General features: G+C 38.8%; 1 pseudogene; it reads right to left on the bottom strand.

Moving 5' to 3' along the window:
* Window positions 1-5,686: 5,686 nt before the first annotated feature.
* Window positions 5,687-12,417, bottom strand: LOC127419183 (baculoviral IAP repeat-containing protein 5.1-B-like; annotated as a pseudogene).
* Window positions 12,418-15,088: the final 2,671 nt, after the last annotated feature.

Raw genomic sequence — 15,088 nt, 5'->3', positions numbered from 1 at the left:
GTAAAATGAACCTCTCTAACCAAAAACTTTTACCTAAACCTAACCAATAGTGTTCTAAAAGCAAATGATAGGTTAACAAAACAGACTTCCTTTTTGTTGCAAAATTATGCATTAGAGTAAAAGTGTTTTGATATTATAACATAGCAGTGTGTGAGTAATAGAGCAAGAAATAAGTGTTTAAAAAGTCATAATCAGCCTTTGTACTTGTGATTTTTAAGAAGGTGAATAAAGCGCACAGTTGTTGTAGCGCCTCTAGTGTAAATTTCACCAGAAAACTGCAGCAAAATGTAGGACGCAGCACATCAAACTCTATTTACAGACATTTTGTTATGGTAATGTTTATTCCATGAGACTAGGTTGAATGCTAAAAGACTTTCTTCCCTTAATATACTTAGCTGAATGTGCAGAGGCAACTATAAAAATGCTATGAAATAGTATGAAACAACAAATTATACTATGTTATTGAGTGAGCCATTTCTGGATGATTTCCCTAAAGAGAGTAAATTACTCTGAGTGGCCTGACATACATAGCAACAATGGCTTAACCAATGGAGTGTGTTTGGGGCAGGATTACCTGTCTGACCGACCAATGACAGACAAGGGAAGACTTCAGGAAATCTGTTTGAAAACAGCTATTTTTGCAATTCCATTTAATGTCACTAGTGGCGCCAAAATTACACACTTTTCCTAACTAAACAATGATTAGTTGCAACTAATCCCTTATGAAAACTTTAAATAATAGTTTTAAGGATATTATTATTAACCGTTTTCTTAACTTAAGGGGTCTATTGCAACTGGCTGCAGGTGCTCAGTTGTCTAATGTTTCTGCCATCATTCTTCCTCACTCTAAATTCTGCTGGATCCGAGAGGAGGTTTCCACAGCAAACAGAAGTGCACCTGCCCTGTGAGCTCAGATCCGACTAAAGAGTGACAGGGTGAGCAAAAATTTAAAGATGATCCACAGCAGAGGAAAGGCAAAGCAAGGTTAGAGTTCACAGAAGGGTGGAACAAGCCATTAAAATGACATTGTGACGCAAGACTAGTCTCCGCAGAGCTTTGTCAGTGTGCTGGCTTGTCAAAGTTAAAGAGCTTCTAATAGGATGGGGATGCTGTTGTGTTTACCCTGCCTCCCCCCTCCACACGCCCACTGCATTGTGGAGGTGGCCCGGATTTGAGCTCCCACAATGGCTAGAGAGAAGGGACAGATGGGGGTCCCTATGGAAGCAGGCACAAAAAGAAAGCAAGATAGGAGGGCCCCACTGTGTGAGAGAGAGCCTGCAGTTCGCTCACACTGATTGCCATGCAAAGTAATGGAGAGTAAAAGAGAAATGGATGGGAAAAGTAAGGAAGCGATGGAAAAGGGGAGGGGAAAGGTCACAAAGAGATTTATCGAGATGTGTAATCATCTATAAGCTATGGAATACAGTATAAGCCTGAATGTACTAGTGCCCTTTATGAGTTTAAAGTGGAGAAAACTCAGTGGAGGATGATGGGGGATGCAGACTGTAGGATCAGGGTCACTATATGGAAAAGTCTTAAAGCACTAAGCTAGACTCATGCTATTCAGTTGACATTTGTCAGAAAATGTAAACAAAATAAAAAACAAACAAACACTAATCTGATTATCAATGATAAGTATGGATTCTGAGAATGGATTCTAGCATTGCTCAACACATCTCGGCATGACATCAGGTAAACTGATGTATTCGATTTGGCTGAATAACCAAAAACAATCTATATGGCAAATAATGGCGTCTCTGTTTTTTTCTGCATAGTTTAAAACAGCCATTTAAGAAAACAGTGGTCCCAGAAAGGATTTGCACACTTAAAACCTCTAAAAAAAACTATTAATGTCAACAACTGATGTCAGATATGTTCTTTAACCTTTAAACTGGTCAAATGGTTTCTGTAATATATGAAATCAGCTATCCCCATGTTCACACAGGTGCCCAAGCTAATATATATATAAATAATAATAATAAAAATCACTGTTTACACATTTACTATAGACATATTTCAGTCTTAGAACCAGAAAGTCCAAATGCTTTTTGTCATAACATTGAAAAAATATCTGTTGCTTTATAATTGAAACCTAACCAAATTCTTTATTTTGTGTGTGTGTGTGTGAAATGTTTTGCTTAAAATGTGTGCTTGAGCTATCTTTTAAATAAATGCTACCTGGTTTTATATTATTTTATTTAAACACAGTGACATTCGTACATTTTTAATTGGCTTTGGTGACTATATACTTTTTGGTGCCACTGTACAGTACAGTATATCACACAGGTTTGCCTGCTGATTGATACATGTTGGTTCTTGAATTATTTAACTATATTCTAATATGCTTTCTACAACCCATCTATTTCACACATTGGTAGAATAAGCTTTTGTTTAGTCTCTTTTTTGTTCCTGCATCAAAGTTAATCTAGGCCCTTCCAGGTGAGTCCCCCAGCATTAATTTGGCTCAGTGTGTCATAAAGGCTGAATGGGGTGGGAGTTGAATTATGTGTGAAAAAGAGGGGATGCTGAGCGGAGGTGAGGCAGGGGTGTGTGGCGGAGCCTCTTCTGGTGTAAGATGAGGAGCGCTGAGGGGGAGGACCCGCGCAGAGCAACAGATGGGCCCCAATGGCGCTCTCAGGTTTTAAACTTTCTGTTGGGAACATCTGTCAGTTTGTCCATATGCCACATTAGGAGAGAGGAGAGAACCCAGTCAGTTTGAGGGTGTGTGTGGAGTGTGAACACCTGTCATACACTCTGATGAGACAGGAAGTGATGGACTATGTACAAGTATTGGTATATAATGGATATGTTGAGAATAGCATCCTAGCATACAGTACTACTCTTACTACGGCTGCAGTATAAATTACAGTACAAGTTTGCATTTTTTTTTTCTTTTTGCATGCATAGAACACCCAGATAACCTGCAACATTTGGCAAAATGCAATGCACTGTGCATAACTTTACATTTATGTGATGGATGCACCGGAATACCAGCCGTGATTTTTAAGATCTCTTTCATGACTCTGTGTAAAATATTTTATTTCACAGTATGATCAAAATAGTATTAAAAATGCAAAATAATTATTTTATTTTATTTTATTTAATGTGATAAATGTAATGAAATCATGTCACACTGTAGCATACTTCTGTTTGAAAAGTTTATTGTGGGATAAAAACTACTGTTTGACCTACTATATTTTAAATAGTATATATATATATATATATATATATATATATATATATATATACACACACAGAAATAGTGATTCGCAATATCAGCCGTGATCACATTCAGAACTCACTATTTGCTTCTAATGCCAAATGTTAAAATATTTTTACACAATTTTATTAAAAATGATTTTATAAAAAATAAAATAAATAAATAATTATTTCATGCGATAGATGTATCATGTCATATGATCATGTCATAAATCAAATCAAATCACTTTATTGTCACAACCATATACACAAGTGCAACAGTGGGTAAAGGTATCATGATAGCAGTCATGACAGTGATGAGACATATACCAATCTACAATCATGGTTGGGAGGGTTACTTTTGAAACTACAGATTTCAAAATACATGCTGTAAAATGTAATTTGTAACGTATTTCGTTAGATTACTCAAGGTCAGTAACATATTCTAAATACTTTGGATTACTTCTTCAGCACTGGTAGATTTTTTCACTTGTTTTGACTATAAAAACTCTGCCAGTACAGTAAGACAAAATACACATGTTAAAAATACATTCTCTGAAAAACATAAATATCTTATGCAGTGTTGTTTCTAAAACAAGATAAATCAAATTGATCTTGTTTTAAGGATTTTTAGATATTTTTACAGGAAAACAATACAAAAATTATTATCAAGAATATGATTTTTGCCCTAATATCAAAGGTCTTACTAGAAAAAAAGAAATTATGATCCAACGTGAATTTTCTTGATAAAAAATAGTGGAATACAGTTACTTATATTTTGTATTTTAAATACGTAATCCCGTTACATGTATTCCGTTACTCCCCAACCCTGTATACAATACACACAATATAGAATACACAGTATACAATAAAAATAGTACAGTAGGTTGTATTGTGCTGTATTGAGATTCAGGCTGTCGGTTGATAGTCTGTTGCCAGTATGTTGTTAAAAGAGAATATAATTTATGACAGTCCAGTGTGAGATTAATAAAGTGCAGGGCTGATGTATTTGATCGTGAGAGATCAAGAGTTCAAAAGTCTGATTGTTTGGGGGAAGAAGCTGTCATGAAGTCGGCTGGTGCGGGTCCTGATGCTGCGATACCACCTGCCTGATGGTAGCAGTGAGAGCAGCCCATGGCTTGGGTGGCAGGGGTCTCTGATGATCCTCCGAGCTTTTTTCACACACCGCCTGGTATAATGTAGCATACTACTGTTTGATAAGTCTGTGGAATAATGGCTACCATTTCACATACTATTTTTTTATTTTTAAATAAACACTACTTTAGTAAGCTGGTATTCCATTTTGAACGCAACCAATTCTCTTTCATTTACAATTTGTGAAAGAGAAAGTTCCACACAATGATGAAACTATGCGAAATCAAAAATGTGAAAGTGATTCCACACCATGGTTAAGGGGTCTCCTCTGAGCTCCTCCTCTAGCTGAGTGCTACATCATTTTTTGTGAAAATGTCTTATTTTTCATTTGCTCGGTTGCGAGCGGATAAAGGAAAATTAAGCAGTTGATCGGGGCTCAGTGTCCAGAGTGTTGCATTAGACTGTAATCCAGGGCATAGGAAGGAGGAGATGGGATAGCATCTCTAATGCCTCGCCTACCCATCTCTCTCTCTCTCTCTCTCTCTCTCTCTCTCTCTCTCACACACACACACACACACACACACACACACACACACACACACATACACACACACACACACACACACCAGTTTGATATAGAAGACCTCACACACTGCTTTTTGCATATGGCACAATAGTTGTATAAGAAAATAAATTTCATCATAGATACTGCTTTCACCCACCCAACATCAGAACAGACAACGTTGATGTCCTTACTGCCTTGTGTGTTTTTCTGGCAGTATCGTGCACCAGCACTCCTCATTGCAAAACCTACCAAACCCCTGGTGGTAGACATTGTCTTTACCCACAGTTCTCCCTAACTCTACAAGCTCGAGAGTGACAGATGTTATTGGGCAACAGTTGGTATTGAGAGGGAAGGGCTTAGGACCATCTGCCCAGGGTCAAAGTTTGGATGGAAGAAGGTCTCACAAAAACAAAAAAAAAAAAAAAAAAAAAAAAAATGGAATAGTGGCAAGTTGAGCAACATAGCTAGAATAGTATTGAATACTTATGAATGTTCTGTACTGAAGGGCTGTGGTCATACTTTTGAGATAAGCAGAGTCATAAAACCCAAACTTCAGGGATCCTGCACAAAGTGTCAATTCATACATGTGTGCTCTATATGACATACCACCATGTGGTCTAAATTAAAAGCAATTGTGTCAGAAGCGTAAAACTACTGTTGACACTACATTAAAAATAATTTTATTTAAACCTATATATATATATATATATATATATATATATATATATATATATATATATATATATTTTTTTTTTTATTTATTTTTTATTTTTTTTTTTCACAGCACCATTAAAATTCACGCAGCATCACTGGATATCAAATGAAACTTCAGAGATTTGTGCTGATGGCCTCCACCTCATCACGAAAGAGGGCAATCTTCATGTGAGCCTTCTTCCTCTGGGTAAGGGGTAATGAGGAATAACAAACAAGCTACATTTTAACTTCGAAATGATCAGCAATAAGGATGCATATGTCAGTATTGAGCTGACCTGTAATCACCCATTTGAAGACAATGGACCATTCGGCATTTTACGGTGGCAGATTACTACTATCAGTATGCCTGAAATCAGTGCAGACGACTTAAAATGTAGATACAAAGCCTCTCGAGTTCCAGGTGAAAAAACTCAATGGCAGTGAGCTCTTCAAATGTCTTTTTCAGCTGAAGAAAGCCACAATTGGGGGAGCGTTTGGCAAGCTCAGACCTTAGTGACAGGGACACTTGTTATACACATTCAAGTGCAACATTGTCCCCCCCACAATTAGACAATGAAAGGAGTGCTCAAAAATCTAAAAAAGCTAGATTATAAAAGATGGGTTGCAGAATGGAGCTCACAAGAGGTTGTCATCAGGTTCCCAGCCCTCCAGTTCTTTGAGGCAGAAGAAACAGCAGGCTACATCTGGCTCATTCTCACTAGGGCAGTGGACAGCCTGCCTTGGCCATCTGAGTAAATGGAGACACTTTTTTTTTTTTTATCCCCTTTTTCTCCCAATTTGGAATGCCCAATTCCCACTACTTTGCAGGTCCTTGTGGTGGCGCGGTTGCTTACCTCAATCCGGGTGGCAGAGGACAAGTCTCAGTTGCCTCCACTTCTGAGACAATCAATCCGCACATCTTATCACATGACTCGCTGTGCATGACACCGCGGAGACTCAGAGCATGGGAGGCTCATGTTACTCTCCACGATCCACGTACAACTTGCCACGCGCCCCATTGAGAGCAAGAACCCCTAATCGCAACCACGAGGAGGTTACCCCATGTGACCGGGCCAATTTGGTTGCTTAGGAAACCTGGCTGGAGTCACTCAGCACGCCCTGGATTCGAACGTGCGACTCCAGGGGTGGTAGTCAGTGTCAATACTCGCTGAGCTACCCAGGTCCCCAAATGGAGACATTTTTAACATGAACCATGCTACAGTTGACATTTTAATTTATCAATGCCTTGACACTGGTTTAAGTTTTACACGATTGTCTTTAACTTCACTTACATCAGAGAAGCGATGCATTTGAGGCCGTTTTCACACTACATTTGATTGGTTGGCTCCATTTTCACAATGAAGAATTGGGTACTACTAGGTGCAATACATTTGCATCATAAATGTGAGTATTAGCAGCAGCCGTTTATCACTTTCAGTAGGTAATGACAATAGGTAATGACCCAAATGCAGTTTCATTGCGTTACTGAAGTATTTCAGTATCTCCCTCTCCAGGCACAAAATGCCATGAGTTTCATTTGCAATTTATTTGGAATAGTCAAGAAGTGAAGTATATTATAATTTCAACCACTTCTGCAAGTTAAGTTCAAATTGCTTTTATTCCAACAGGTCAGGAACTGACTGAATAGCAGAAACTCGCTAGCCCTTGATGGCATTGACCCCTTTCAGTGATGTCACTTTTTCCTCACAGCCGCTATATTTGTGACCATCAGCAGGAGGAAGCAATGGCGGTGAATGGAAAAACACCCGTGAAACGATAAAGAAAACATCAAAAAATTACTTTATGAAGTTCTGAAGTCAGCACAAATATTGCCAAATTTGACTTTTCACAGACATTAAAATAGATTTTATGCAGGATTCATCTCCATACACGAGTCTGATGTGTGACTGGCGAGTACACATGCTTAACAGTACATCATCGTAAACATCTCTTATTCAGAAGTTAAATGTTTTGGTGTTGTTTTTTGCTCTGTTTTGGTCACAATATTTCAGTGTCTGCAATGATCGCATCTGTGTGAAATGTAAGAGCTGCTTTTAACTCATGAAGAATACGAAGAAAGCAACCGAGGATATGACTAATATGATTACACTGTAGTCTGGTGGTGTGAATAAAGTTGGTGCTTCGTAATCTTATGATGTGTTGTTTTTTGACTAACATATATACAGACATTAAATATAGACTGTATATTGACATTACCCAACTAACAAAAAAAGGTCCTCAGAACGTCCCCTAAATGACCTCTATGAACGTCCATGTGTAGGGTCCTCTTGCCGTCCTCTGGACGTTCATGGGGACATTCACAGGACGTCCATTCAGGGCGTTTAGGGGACGTTCACAGAGGCCATTTAGGGGACGTTCTGAGGACCTTTTTTTGTTAGCTGGGTTAGATTAATTTTAGCTTTGTCTGAGTTGCAAAGTGTCAGGTCTGATGATAAAAGGGAACACATGGGTGAATGGATTTTGCAAGTGTTGTTATGGAAATGTCAGATGAGGGATGATATAGGGATGGTTGCAAACTCTGGCCCGGACGAAAATTGGACTTGTTGCGAACGTTCAGAATGTCCTCGGAACGTCCGCCAGCGAACGTTACAAAGCGGACCAAATGCAGACCTAAGTGGACGTTCGCAACGTCCAGGGGACATCCCCTGTTTGCTGGGAACGTCATGCGGAAACACAAAATGGCGGCGGCTTCAGCAGTAGTAGTTAAGTAGTTGTCTCGTAATATTTCTGTGTAATAATTCGTATAATTGACTATTATTAATGTCTTAATAATGCAATATTAATCTGAAAATAAATGAAAGACATAAAATACAGTTTAATGTAGCTAGCACAGAGTTGGATAACCATCTAATGTCCTGCTAAATAAACTATACGTTTATTAATAAGGCATTTGCATAACGACTGTTACATGTTATTGCCATAGAAACGCATAATTCCGAGTTCCCAGGGCATGAACAGCTCAGAATAGAATTAGGTAATTAGGACATGGTTGAACACATCTATAGCTAATGTCATGTGACAATGTTTTCATGAGCCAAGATGGCAGTACATGGGTCACATAGGCTAATTCCGAGGGTACATGTGCCATCAAGCAACTGCCAATGAGATGAATGGGACTGTCAAAGGATGGTTGTCTCGAGGTATTACAGACCTCCATATAGACTAATTGCAAACGGTAGTGGAGTTCACATGAACCTTTCCTTTTCAAATGGACTCAATTCACTGGCGCTGCTGACTTCGAAAAAACGCTTTGATACAAACCAAATAAACCGATCTCTGCTGTCAAATGGACTCGGATCTACACCAAAAGCTCTAGTGTGAAAACGCCAAGGAAACAGGCTGTTTCCAAAATGGTCCAATTACTAGATTCGTTTGTAATTACAATGCAATTTTGCAGACACACTCACCAGCTCAGGTGTGCACTGGCAATCTTCTCGAAAAGGCCATTCAGAAAAAGTCTGTAGGCGCCTCTCATAACTGTCTCATAATCTGATCAAAGGCCAGAAACGGCACAGCAATCACCTCTGAATGAGACATTTCTGATACAAATGGGCCACTCTTCATCTTAAGAACCCAGCTGGGTGTGGATGTTTAATTCTTTGGGTGTTCTTCATTAATGATTGATGATGAGCCAACAGCTGATAGAGAGCAAATCAAAATCTTCATACCTGCATTTAATTACAATACGAAATGAAGTAACCTATAATATACAAAACAACAAATATAAAGCAAAAAATGTACAAACTTGTACTGTTTGCAGAAAAGAAAATGTCCCATGATTATTTTGATATCTTATATTTTTAGAGTGTAGATTAGCAAACTGTATAATTTTGCCTCATGTATAAACAATGTACACATAAAATACTCCTCACATTTACTTCACTGCAACAAGTTTATTTTATTTGACATATTTGAAATTGCAGGTTCATGACTCCCTCTGCTGGACGAACATAATAGAGCAGATAGACTTTCGATTGATGCTTTCATATGCAAAGGCTTTTTTTTTTTTTTTTTTCTAGAGACATCATTTTAAAACCTAAAGTATCAATTACAAATAAGAATGATATATATATATATATATATACAGTTGAAGTCAGAAGTTTACATGCAACTTGGCCAAATACATTTAAACTCAATTTCAATTAAAACTTCAATTTAGTTTTTCACAATTCCTGACATTTAATCGTAGAAAACATTCCCTGTCTTAGGTCTGTTAGGATCACTACTTTATTTTAAGAATGTGGAATGTCAGAGTAATAGTAAACAGAATTATTTATTACAGAAATGTATTTCTTCTTTCATAACACAGTGTGTCAGAAGTTTACATACACTTTGTTAGTATTTGGTAGTATTGCCTTTAAATTGTTTAAGTTGGGTCAAATGATCTGGGTAGACTTCCACAAGCTTCTCACAATTTGTTGCTGGAATTTTGTCCCATTGCTCCAGACAGAACTGGTGTCACTGAGTCAGGTTTGAAGGCCTCCTTGCTCGCACACGCTTTTTCAGTTCTGCCCACAAATTTTATATCGGATTTTGTTGTCCTTAAGCCATTTTGCCACAACTTTGGAGGTATGCTTGGGGTCATTGTCCATTTGGAAGACCCATTTGCGACAAGCTTTAACTTCCTGGCTGATGCCTTGAGATGTTGCTTCAATATATCCACATCATTTTCCTTCCTCATGATGCCATCTATATTGTGAAGTGCACCAGTCCCTCCTGCAGCAAAGCACCCCCACAACATGATGTTGCCACCCCCATGCTTCATGGTTGGGATGGTGTTAATAATAAAATATCATCTGCGTAAAGCAAAAGCTTATGCGCCGCGCCACACCTCCCGCCATCACCCCTGGAAAATCATCCTCCTTTCTTATCGTGGCTGCTAATGGTTCCAGGGCAAGACAGAACAATAATGGGGAAAGAGGACAACCCTGCCTGGTGCCCCTATCCAGAGTAAAATAATCTGAAATTAATCCATTTGTTTGTACTGCCGCTACCGAGTGTATATAAAGTAACTTAATCCATTCAATAAAAGTATTTCCGAACCCATATATTTCTAAAATCTTAAAAAGATAATCCCATTCTACCATATCAAACGCCTTTTCGGCATCAAGTGAGATGGCAGTGACTGGAGTCTGATCATTCGTCACTGACCACATGATACTGATGAGACTCCTGATGTTATCTGAAGAGCTGCGGCTCCGAATAAACCCCACCTGATCTATATGTATAAGAGATGTCATAACTTTACTTAATCAATGTGGCAGCGGGGGCGTGGTCAAGCATCTCTCTGGAGAGAGAGAAAGCGGTAAGGGCGCTTATACCTGAGCTAGATTATGTCTAACACCTGTCTTTAATTTCAGTGAGCACGGGGAGAGCGGCATAAAAGAGCCACACCGCCAGCAGACGGAGAGAGAGACTGGTGCAAGGAAGGCCACGGTGCTACATGTTATTATGTTGATGATGTAATGAAGTGGGACTGCTTAAGTAAATATTTGCTTGTGAAACTGTCCAGTGTGTGTGGAACTGTAAGCATCAGGGTGCACAATTAAACGCCTACCTGCCTACCAGGAAATCTTGCTGCTCTCCTCCTCCTTTCCACTGAGAAGTGTTACAATCAATTAGCAATATTTTAACATCTAGCTGGATCAGGGAAATTGAACGGTAACTCTTACACTCATTTTGGTCTTTGTCCTTTTTAAGAACTGATCCGGGCTTGTGTCATGGTTGGCGGAAGCTTTCCATTCTTTAATGATTCCATATAAACTTCTAACAAAAGTGGAGCCAGTTCTGTTGCATAAGATCTAAAAAATTCTGTGGCAAAACCATCTGCCCCGGAGCCTTGCCTGTGGGCAGGGCCTTCAAGGTTATCTCAGAATCAAGATGATTTTTTTGCTCAGTCGTCAGTTTAGGGAGATCTAATGGTTCCACAAAGTTTCTAATATCTTCATCAGTAGACGAAGATGTGGAACTATAAAGATCAAGATAGAATTCTTTAAAAGCATTATTAATATCAATGGCAGAGGTAAATATTTCACCACCAGCAGATTTCACTGAGGGAATGGTAGAAAAGATTCTCTCTGCTTTATATATCTAGCCAAAAGCTTCCCTGCTTTGTCCCCCGACTCAAAATATGACTGTCTTGCCCTAAATAACCAAAACTCCACCTTCCATGACAAAATAGTATTATATCTGTATTTCAATCGGATCGATTCTCTGAGGCCATCAGATGACATTCGGCATTCAGCTCTGTCTCGATACTTTTAATATTCTCTTCCAACTCCATGAGTTCTTGTGCTTTTTATTTTTTGATGAATGAGGCATACTGTATGATCCGACCCCTAAGAACTGCCTTAAATGCCTCCCAAGCCATGCCCACAGAGGATACGGAGGACCAGTTGGTCTCCATATAAACACTGATTTCAGGATTTTGCAAAAGGGATACATTAAAGCGCCAACTATATGATTTATTTTTCTCCATATGTGGCAGCACCTCTAAACTCACCAGGGCGTGATCTGAGACTAAGATGTTTCCAATTGAGCAATCAACAACAGATGAAATGAGGGACTTAGATATATATATATATATATATATATATATATATATATATATATATATATATATATATATATATATATATATATATATATATATATATATATATATATAAATCTATTCTAGAATAAATCTTATGGACTGATGAAAAAAATGAATATTCCGTACCAGATGGGTTCAAAAGTCTCCAAATATTTGTAAGACCATGATATTTACACATCATGTGAAGCGTCAATGTTGCTCTATGGAGCTTACACACTTTTGCTTCACTATGATCAAGGACTGAATCCATCAACAGATTAAAGTCTCCTCCCAATATTATATCATGAGTGGTGCCAGCGGCTTGCAACATCCCTTCAATATCTATAAAAAAGCCCTGATCATCAGCGTTAGGTGCGTAAATATTAGCCAAAATCAACCTTTGCCCCTGAATTTATGCTAAAAAAATAATGAATCTTCCTAATTTATCTTTAATCTGTTTGAGACATTTAAATTGTAGATGCTTATTTATCAATGTAATGACTCCCCTGCTCTTACTTGTGCCAGCACTAAAGAAAATTGTCCACCCCATAACTTACCAAATTTTTCAACTTCTGCAGAGAAAGATGTGTTTCTTGAAGAAACACTATATCATATTTCTTACGTTTAAGAAAAGAAATAACCTTCCTTCTTTTTATGGGGTGCCCCAACCTATTCACATTCCATATGGAAAGAGATAATCCACTCATATTAACATTTGACATTTTGACATATTAAAAAAAATAGATTGTGTGTCAAAATTTTTTTTATAAAGACCACATTCCCCATAAGTGCAACAATCAAACCCTGAACCAAACAAACAGAAAAAAGAAAAACATGTGCATTAGCCCCGCACACGACAGTGCCATCCAGCGTCCATCCCTCTAAACTCAAAAAGTCCATGTACGCCTACAAGAGTCCCCGCGACAACTTTGCCGTTGGATTGCTCAAGTCCGGTGCTTCTATAAAAATTTTGTGAGACAGAATTACATAACAGAAAATAATCTATAAAACAAACTCCAGCCAAAAGGCAGAATAAACACAAAGAATATGTAGATTCATTCACAAAACTGTCTCAAAGGTGTGTTCCTCCACAAAGCAAGTTCCAGCCTCTAGCGGAACCAGCACACACACACACACACACACACACACAAAAATATATAATAATAATAATAATAATAATAATAAATAAATAAATAAATAAAGCCGTTCAGTTTCCTTGGACAGTCAAACGAATGTTCAGTGAGCCGGCTGATTCATGAATGCAGGAGATTACTTAATCCTTCCAATGTCCTGCAAAAAATACTCCACGAAACAAACTCCATCATATAGGAGGCATAAACACAAAGAACAAGCAGATTCATCCACAACCGTCCCGAGGGAGTGTTATTCCACAAAACAAACTCCAGCCGCTAGGCGGAACCAGCACAAAAAGAAACAAAACAGGTGCCCAGATTACTCGGACAGTTGAGTGTATATTCAGCGAGACAAGCTATTTGGAGGCACGTGAGAAACACACCATGACTTCCTCAGTCCATTGATTTTAAGAAAGGCATCACTTGTTGTGGGCATGTAAATATTTTGCTGCCATCCTTAGTATCTATTCTTAATTTGGCCGGGAACTTCAGTGTAAAAGCGACCCTTTGTCGATGCAAAAGTTTCTTGAAGGTGTGTTATTCCACAAAACATACTCCAGCCGCTAGGCAGAACCAACACAAAAAGAAACAAAAATGGTGCCCAGCTTCCTCAGACAGTCAAGTGTATGCTTAGCGAGTCAGCTCACTTGGGGGCCATATGAAAGTCACCAAATGGCTAACTCACCCCTTTGACTCTATGAAAGATAATGCTTGTTGTGGGAATGTAAATATTTTGCGGCCATCCTTAGTATCTATTCTCAACTTGGCCGGAAACATCAGAGCAAAAGCAATCTTCCACTGATGTAAGAGTTTCTTGCATTCCTTGAATCGATCACTCTTGTCGAATTCGCAAAATCTGGGAACAAGAAAATGCTGTGATTCTTCCAAGAAAGCTTTCCTTTGCTCCTCACCTCGCGCAGCACGAGATCTTTATCGGATGATCTCAGAAATTTGGCCAGAATTGATCCAACTGTCTCCCTTAGCCAATCTGTGAGCCGGGACTCTGTGAGCTCACTCGATTTCCAGCTTGTAGCCTGTTATGTTGAGCAGACTTGGGAAGAGCTCATCTAGGAATTTTACCATATCTCGACCTTCTTCATGCTCAGAAATTCCAACAATTTGGATGTTGTTTCGCCTACTACGATTCTCCAAATCCTCCAGTTTTTCCAAAACGCATTGCAAGTCTGTCTTTTTCGCTAGCGGATTAGCAGCTAATTCCCTCTCCGATGACTCCAGATAATCGATCCGTCTCTCAACATCCCCGATTCTTGTATCCAACTCCACTTGCAAGCTGTAGTCTGGCTTTTTTATGGCTGTTTTGGAGCAGTGGCTTCCTTGCTGAGCAGCCTTTCAGGTTATGTCAATATAGGACTCGTTTTACTGTGGATATAGATACTTGTCTATCCGTTTCCTCCAGCATCTTCACATGGTACTTTGCTGTTGTTCTGGGATTGATTTGCACTTTTAGTACCAAACTACGTTCATCTCTAGGATACAGAATGCGTCTCCTTCCTGAATGGTATGATGGTGTGGTCCCATGGTGTTTATACTTGTGTACTATTGCTGTACAGATGAACGTGGTACCTTCAGGGGTTTGGAAATTGCTCCCAAGGATGAACCAGACTTGTGGACATCCACACATTTTTGTTCTGAGGTCTTGGCTGATTTCTTTTGATTTTCCCATGATGTCAAGCAAAGAGGCAATGAGTTTGAAGGTAGGCCTTAAAATACATCCACAGGTACACCTTCAGTTGACTCCAATTAACCAATTAGCCTATCAGAAGCAAATTGGCTAGTTGCCTAAAGGCT

This window comes from Myxocyprinus asiaticus, chromosome 28, assembly GCF_019703515.2.
Source record: "Myxocyprinus asiaticus isolate MX2 ecotype Aquarium Trade chromosome 28, UBuf_Myxa_2, whole genome shotgun sequence".
Lineage (NCBI taxonomy): Eukaryota > Metazoa > Chordata > Actinopteri > Cypriniformes > Catostomidae > Myxocyprinus > Myxocyprinus asiaticus.
Note: the sequence above shows the minus strand (reverse complement) of the source record. Positions and strands in the feature narration are given on the sequence as shown.